Here is a 7,264-nt window from a genome sequence, read left to right as displayed (position 1 = left end):
AGAAGAAACATTTAGTTCAAAGGCAAGGCAAGACAATTGATCCTCGTCAAATTCAGCAAAAACAGTTTTTATACAACACCAAAAGCAAGCCAGCAGGAGTGCGAAATAGGAAAAGCTGGCTCTAATAGGTTCATAAAAAAACGTAAACATTCAAGATAGCAAAAACTTTAATGTTGATCTCCATGTTCCAGAACCACACATCATCAACAACATAATATAACTAAAACATAAATAGGCCATTTCGTTATTTCTAGGAGATAAACAGAATAGATGTGTATACATCAGGACATTCAGTACCATGAAAAAAATAGAAGATTTATGTACATATCACAACTGAGATTCTCCCAGTCCACGTCAAACATTCAAGTTAATAAATATATCCTTTATCAATTTCTCAGTATCACAATGGGTTAATAATCACTCAATGTATGCTACATGCCTTTCTCTTGCTTCATGTGAACTGAATTTCTCTAAAACACTCGGTTCATAACGATCTCCAACATTAAAAGTGAGAGGTTTCTGATCTCATCCAAACCACTTCATTAGTAATTCAATGCATCATTTTTCTCTTTACTTTGACACATTAACAATATGATGACCCGCAGGAGCTGAAAGTACCGAAACCCTTATAGCTAGGGAAGGCTAATTTGGCAGCAGCCTGGCCTGCAAGCTACGTGAGGCATGGCGGGATACCCCGTCCGGCTCTGTGACGAAGGCGACCTGTAAGCCAGGATGATGGGAGTAGTAGTAGGCAAACATCCTCTCTCTACTTGCGCCGCTGTCCAAGCCAAGACATAATCAAACCTAGTAAGATCTGAAACATGAAATGAAGTGACAAACAATGCAACTACCTACCAAGCAACTGAAATTTGGATGCCAGGAGATCAAAAATTGTTCGAATATCTTATCAAACAATACAATGCAATTCAATTCCGAGACCACACAATCAAAACGTACCTTAGGAGAGCAGGAGAGAGTGAGGCCATAAGGCAGAGAAAGCATCTAATAGATAAAAGGGGCACACAACAACCCAACAATAATGATGAGAGAATAATCCCACACTAATATATAAATGTGGCAAATGATTTTGAATTATTCTAGGCATAAGAGGACAACAAAAGAAAATTAAAAATAGAATTGTCTATAAGATTAGGAGCAGTTAAATGATGCGGCTTGTGATAGGACCTTTAACCTAGCATATTGGGAAATATGCAGCATAGCTATAATGTCAATCAGCAATTTTTTTTGGTCACATAACTGCACATCCTCAACGGAGTCTTGGCCTTCACAACCTAGTGTAGGCTTACACAGCCATGATTATGAGCACTTCCTCGGTATTTAGAAGAGCATATTCTTAGCTTCATCCATGTCAACTTGCCACAGGAAAACTGAAGGCGTGTCTGAATCTTCAGTGATAGACAGAAAGTACATCATGGCGCACGGTACCAAATGACCAGAAAGCAAAAACCAAATCAGAAAAATACAAACCTAGATGCCTAAATAAATAGAGAATGCAATTTCTTATAATTCTAAATTGTAGTATGGAGATCACTGTATGGCCCATGCACCAAGATTCTCAGAAAAGTTGGCATAACAATCAAGCATTGCAAATACTTGGTATTTTCTAACAGGAAAGGAGAGGGGTCTCTCACCTAGCGAAGCGATAGGGGGGGAGGCAACAGGCAAGAACAACAACGATGAAAACTGGTGCAGGTGTCGTCATAAAGATACTTGTATATGTGCGCCTAATCATATCCTGCATCTGTTTAAATTGTCTGGGAGACATATATTAGATGACATAAAAGTATATTGTGGGTAATTCAAGAAATCTATATATCCTAGAAAAATAAGTGATTTACAATTGATCAAAGGCATCCTCTTTATCATGTGGACACACAAGAAGAAAATTTCAGACCAAATGTGGCAGATCAGATTGTCTTTTCAGCTTGTGAAAAAGAGTCATCTTTTTTTAGGGATAATAAGTCAAAAAGGTTATGTTGTGTTCGCAGGGAACATAACGTCCTAACGGTGGATATTCGAGTGGTATAAGCAGGTAGTATTTGTATCTCATTTAGTCGCATTAAAATGAACCTAGACTATATACTGCAGCTAATATATTTCATATTGGCGTAAAGGGAGAAGCCCAGTGAAATCAGCTAAGAATTCATCTAGGAATGATCCGTTCTGTTATTTTCAAGGGCACATATCAAATGATCCCAAGTAAGAATATCAAAGTTGTGGAATCTCAAAAGATCCATCTAGGAACGCAAGTACGGCAACTAAATAGTGATTAAATTAATGTTTGAGATTGGATAAGCTTACCTGGGTGGCCTCTTCTCCAAACGGTCCTCAACTTTGGGACATAGATGGCTTGCTTAACAAAATCCGGGCAGCATGAGCCTCTTCAAATGGAATGGTCCCTGTCATTGCCCTCAAAACATTAGACCATGCTTAGTTATAAATCACGTCACACATAGCTTAATTTTTTGGGTAGTTGTAAACATTGTACATCAATAGTTAAATAAAAGCCCAAAAGAGAACTCCAATGACTACATTATAATGCATTGCCACTTACCCATGATCAACACAACAAGATCGAAGGTCATGTCGACAGGCGGCAAGAGGGGCCTGACAGGGAGGTCCGTGCAGGATCTGGAAGGAACACACACCAGTGATGCAAAGCTCAGAACCAACAGATTGAAAGAAAGCGGCTTAAATATTCATACACAGCAGGCTAATCGGGTTAATTTACCATACATACCAGCAACTACCACAGAATAGTTGGATCTACCCAAGCAGTTCTACATAAGCTTACAAGCTCGCAAAATGCCCACACATTATGGACCCCTACCTCAAACTGCAAATCCAGATCAGATCAACTAAGATGCAGCAGCAGAGGCTAACTTCCCAACAAATCATCAATCCCCGAACCCCTTTGCTTATCCCCAATCGAATGGATCATCAAGCAAACAGAGCGGGGGCGAACAGGATCAAATCGATGAAACGACCCAGCATCAGGTGCGGCGGATTCCGTCCCAGATATTCCGTCCCAGATCCTCCCGGATCGACGCGACAGGAAAAGAAATCAACGGAGAATCATCCTGCGGGGAGGCGGATCGAGTTCGTACCTGACGGAGAGAGGCGACTCGAATCACGTGGAAGACGAGAAGGATCCGTGGGGAAAAGTTATCCTCTGCTGCTCCTCTCGTCGTCGTGGCCCCGACCAGACCGTGCCTGCGATGGTGAGGAGCAACCTCGACGGGGAGGGCAGAGGATCAAACGATAAAGCTCCATCTCCGGTCGACCGGCAAGGCAACCCCAACGACACGGCACCGTCTGAACTGCAAATCAAGCAGAGAAACAAGAAAGAGAGTAAGAAACGAGCAGAGCACAAGAGATCCGCGAGAGGTAGAGGAACCACCCAAATACTTGAACCTTCATAAAGTAATAAAAACAGAAGTTTCAGCGTATCAGCAACCCAAATACCCGAACCTTCATCCTTATTTAACCCTTCTTTTGTGTAGGTAATTTATTTTACACTCCAGTCGCAAGCTTATTCAAACTGCACCCGGCAAACAAATTTATTATTAGTAAAGCTAATGCTGGATTAATTCAAAGCTTCAAATAAAACACAGAATGCTCAAACAGAAGTAGAATTAACACCAAGAATTCAGCAAGCAGAGATTGCAAGTCACTTCAGAATGGGCTAAATGCATACCTGCAAAGGTGGATTTGCTTGCCGGGTAATAACCTTCAATCTGTAATCACTCGTGAAGTTTGCCAGATAGTTGTAGTATATTGGTAGTGCGTGAAGATAAATAAAATATCAATGAAACAAAAGTAGAATTAACGTGTAGTGAGCCCATTAACCATTCAAGTACGGTATTAGTAATGTATGAGTTATTTCTAAATACAGTTTAGTAGCAAAATTTAGGAAAGAATACACTAAGCATATTCAACCAAATACCCGCCTCAAAGTTTCTGGGTAAGTGGACAGCCAAGAATCCTGATATATATATATATATATACGAGTCTCAAAAACCTTCATATATTGTCAGTAAAGAACCTTAATCACATCATGCAAGAATTCAAGCGAACCATATAGCCAAGACCGTTTGACTATCCCTGGCATGGGAACAGAAGAAAAGTTCATCGGCATATAGAATTCCTCAGAACAAACAAACTGCATATACTACAGTTGACATACTACACGAAACAAACCAGTCCCAACAACAGGTTCTGCCATGTATGAGACCTTATGTAAAACAGTTTGTATTAGCACTATTATTACTGGGCCGTCAAATGTTCTAAGGAATAAATGCAGTAGTACAAACACCACAGTGAATATAGTTCAAGAAAAACATCACAGGGAATAGTTTGAAGCTACAATAATCAGACATCAGTAAAAAATAATGTTGTATATGCCCATAAAAAGCGTCCTAGTGCAAAATCCTACCAATGAGAGTTCCCCAAAACAAATAAACTTTCAGTCCATGGACCATACAAAGTTTTCCAATGTGGAAATACTGCACCTAGATTTCGACAGTAGAATATGCATGAGAGTAGTAAAGATAGTGATCAAGGTATCACCTGGCTTCCGCTTCCCGATTTAACCTCCATTTGTTGTCACAATATCTGGGCAGCTTCTGTTCCATGTCCATGAATGGTAACACCTTCAGCTTCTTGTATTCAGAAAAGTCATCACATAAATAAAAAAAGAATAAATGGATCAGACCAACAGATCATAGATAGGTTTTCATTATTAATGCACAATCTGGAATGGTGCTACTGTGACAGGAAGAAAGGGGTAGTTATAAGAAAATAGCATCTATGCTGGTAACATGACATGATATTTTTAATTGAACCAAACCTCCAAGATCATGTCAGCGATTAAAACCGGCATTAACCAAACCATCCATACACAATGACTAAGAAGCTAAAAGGACAACCCGCCATGCATCACAAAAAGTATACCCTGTTCTCTTAGCAAAAGCCATTTCTATTCGATGCACTTTCCTTAACAAATTCTATGGAACCTACGACGCCGCAAGTTATATAAGAAATTCCAACCAAAGGGCTCCATTCTTCATCAGCTGTTCTAACCGATCAATGCTCAATAGTCATGGAAACCTCCACTCCCAATACATACAAATATTTGGAGAAACCCATGGATACAAATTAAAATATAATAGATAAGATACTAATATATAAATGTAGACAACCATCAACAGGCCTTCTCCCATACCAAGTCCACACAATCAGTTCATAGCCTTTTTTAGAAAACTTCATAGATATCTAATTGGAATTTTATTTGCCATTTATTTTTTGCAAGTAAAAAAACTGCTAGAAAATATAGAACAAATCCAGTGACTTAAATATACCCAATCGACTAACAAAGCATGCAACTTACCAATAATGAATCATTTAAGCAATAGTTTTAGTGGACCATCCACCTTGAATAATTAACATCTACCATTCCATATGATACGTTGAATCCTACCCGAAGTGTTGTAGCGTATTTCTAGTTTAATTCAGTTATAGTTCTCAACCAAAATTATCTCCATAATCCTCAATCCAAATACTTCAAAGCCGTCGACAACAGTTTATGACAACAGTTTAAATTTGAACAACACTGGCAGTAATGGGATGTGTACATATACATAGCCATGGGGCTGTGTATTTTGTAGTCCGTACCTACAATTGGGCTGACTTCCATCAAGAGAATAACAGGCTCCAGCCGGGCAGATGGATCTCGTCAGCAACCCAGGCAACAAAATCCAAGGCAACAAAGTAAGATGCAGCAAGCAATGTGATTTGTAGCAGCCTGTGGCTAAATTAGATTAGCAAGTCAGTGGGAGGGAGAGGGGAAGTGTTACCTGCAAGGAAGGGATCCATTGCCGTCAGGAAGGAAGCAGGGACCTTGTGCGGTACGTCGTGGTCGGAATCGAGCTCGGGTCCTCGTCCTCCTCCGCGCCGTGGTCATCCTCGCTTGCTGTTTGGAATCAAACAAACAGAACATCGATCACACACAGACCGACAGGGAGAATGGAAGGATGAGCGGCGGATCGAACCTTGGGAGTCTGACGCCGACAGCGAGCACCGCAACTGTTCGCGGAAGAAGGCACCACTTATGATACGGTTCCTGAAATTTATGATACGATATAAAATCATTTTGAGTAGTACGCAACCAAACCATAACTGGATCTATCAGCAGCAGAAGTCACATTCCAATTTTGAAGTAATTTCGCACGGACCGCACCCCCAGCCCAAGCAAATGACACGCGGTCCCATCATTTCGTTACCCCACACGGCAGCGAGCCAGGACCGTGTCCGCAAAGTGAGAGAGACCGGGAGGGCGCGATAACTATTCATTGCTATAGGCGCGCGGCTCGATCCGACGGCCATAATTTTTCACCGCATCGATCTAACGGACAGCATCGCATCAAGCAAAATGATCCAACGGCCAGAAATCGCTGAGCTCTGAGAGCGCCCGGTAAGCCTCCGATCCCTTGTTTCTTGATGATCCTCCGCTCTTCTTCTTGATGTCATTTTCCTTGACAGTCCGAGGCGATCTGGTTGTGGCCTTATTTATACTAGACATAAGCTGGTGGGCTATTCGTTAATGTCGGGCTATGTATCGCCCATACGGGTTCCTGTTATGAATCGCCTACAAGGGAAGCTATCGGGCCAGCCAAACGCTGTATCAGAGCAAGAGTTTTTTTCCCAGTTTTCCACTGTTTGTAGAACGGTATTTCGCGGGTTTTCTTTGTTTTTTCTTTAGGTATTTTGGTTTCTGGTTTCCCGTTTTTCCTTCGGTTTTTCACTCAGTTTGCTCAATATTTTTTTCTTTTTTTGGTTCAACATATATCTAATTTTCATACACATTTCACATTCTTTATATACATGAGAAACATTTTTATAAATGTTTACTATTTTTAATTCATGACTAAATTTTCCTCAAATAGATGTTTTTATGCCTACTTTTTCCCGTACATGTTGTACATTTTTTGTTTAAATCCAAAATATTTTCTTATATACGTTTAACATTTTTAAGTACATGGATAACATTTTTTTCAAATACTTGTTCTGAACATTTTTTTGAACATACATTGAAATTTTTTTGTATGATACCAAAAATTATTTTTCAACTATATTAACATTTTTATAAATTGGATGAAACTTTAAACTAAAAATTCACAAATACTTTGTTTCAAACACATGAATATTGTTTCAAAATTTAACTTTTTTTGAATGGTAAAAATAC

The 7,264-nt window shown here is 39.8% G+C and overlaps 1 long non-coding RNA gene across 20 annotated transcripts; it reads right to left on the bottom strand.

Annotated features, from left to right (window-relative positions):
* Positions 1-258: 258 nt before the first annotated feature.
* On the bottom strand, positions 259-6,147 carry LOC119337316. Of its 20 annotated transcripts, XR_005163188.1 has the most exons (10): positions 6,072-6,147; positions 5,695-5,992; positions 4,591-4,682; positions 3,719-3,758; positions 3,493-3,562; positions 3,129-3,341; positions 2,576-2,652; positions 2,323-2,420; positions 1,653-1,775; positions 326-778 (listed from the first exon to the last, which is right to left on the bottom strand). It is a non-coding gene; the product is annotated as an uncharacterized LOC119337316 (long non-coding RNA). The 20 variants fall into 20 exon arrangements; XR_005163189.1 differs by having other exon boundaries at positions 259-778; positions 3,436-3,562; positions 3,719-4,682; XR_005163191.1 differs by having other exon boundaries at positions 259-778; positions 3,129-3,336; positions 3,436-3,562; positions 3,719-4,682.
* Positions 6,148-7,264: the final 1,117 nt, after the last annotated feature.

The sequence above is a fragment of the Triticum dicoccoides genome, chromosome 7B (assembly GCF_002162155.2).
Source record: "Triticum dicoccoides isolate Atlit2015 ecotype Zavitan chromosome 7B, WEW_v2.0, whole genome shotgun sequence".
In the NCBI taxonomy this organism is placed as follows: domain Eukaryota; kingdom Viridiplantae; phylum Streptophyta; class Magnoliopsida; order Poales; family Poaceae; genus Triticum; species Triticum dicoccoides.
This window is presented reverse-complemented; position numbering and strand designations above follow the sequence as displayed.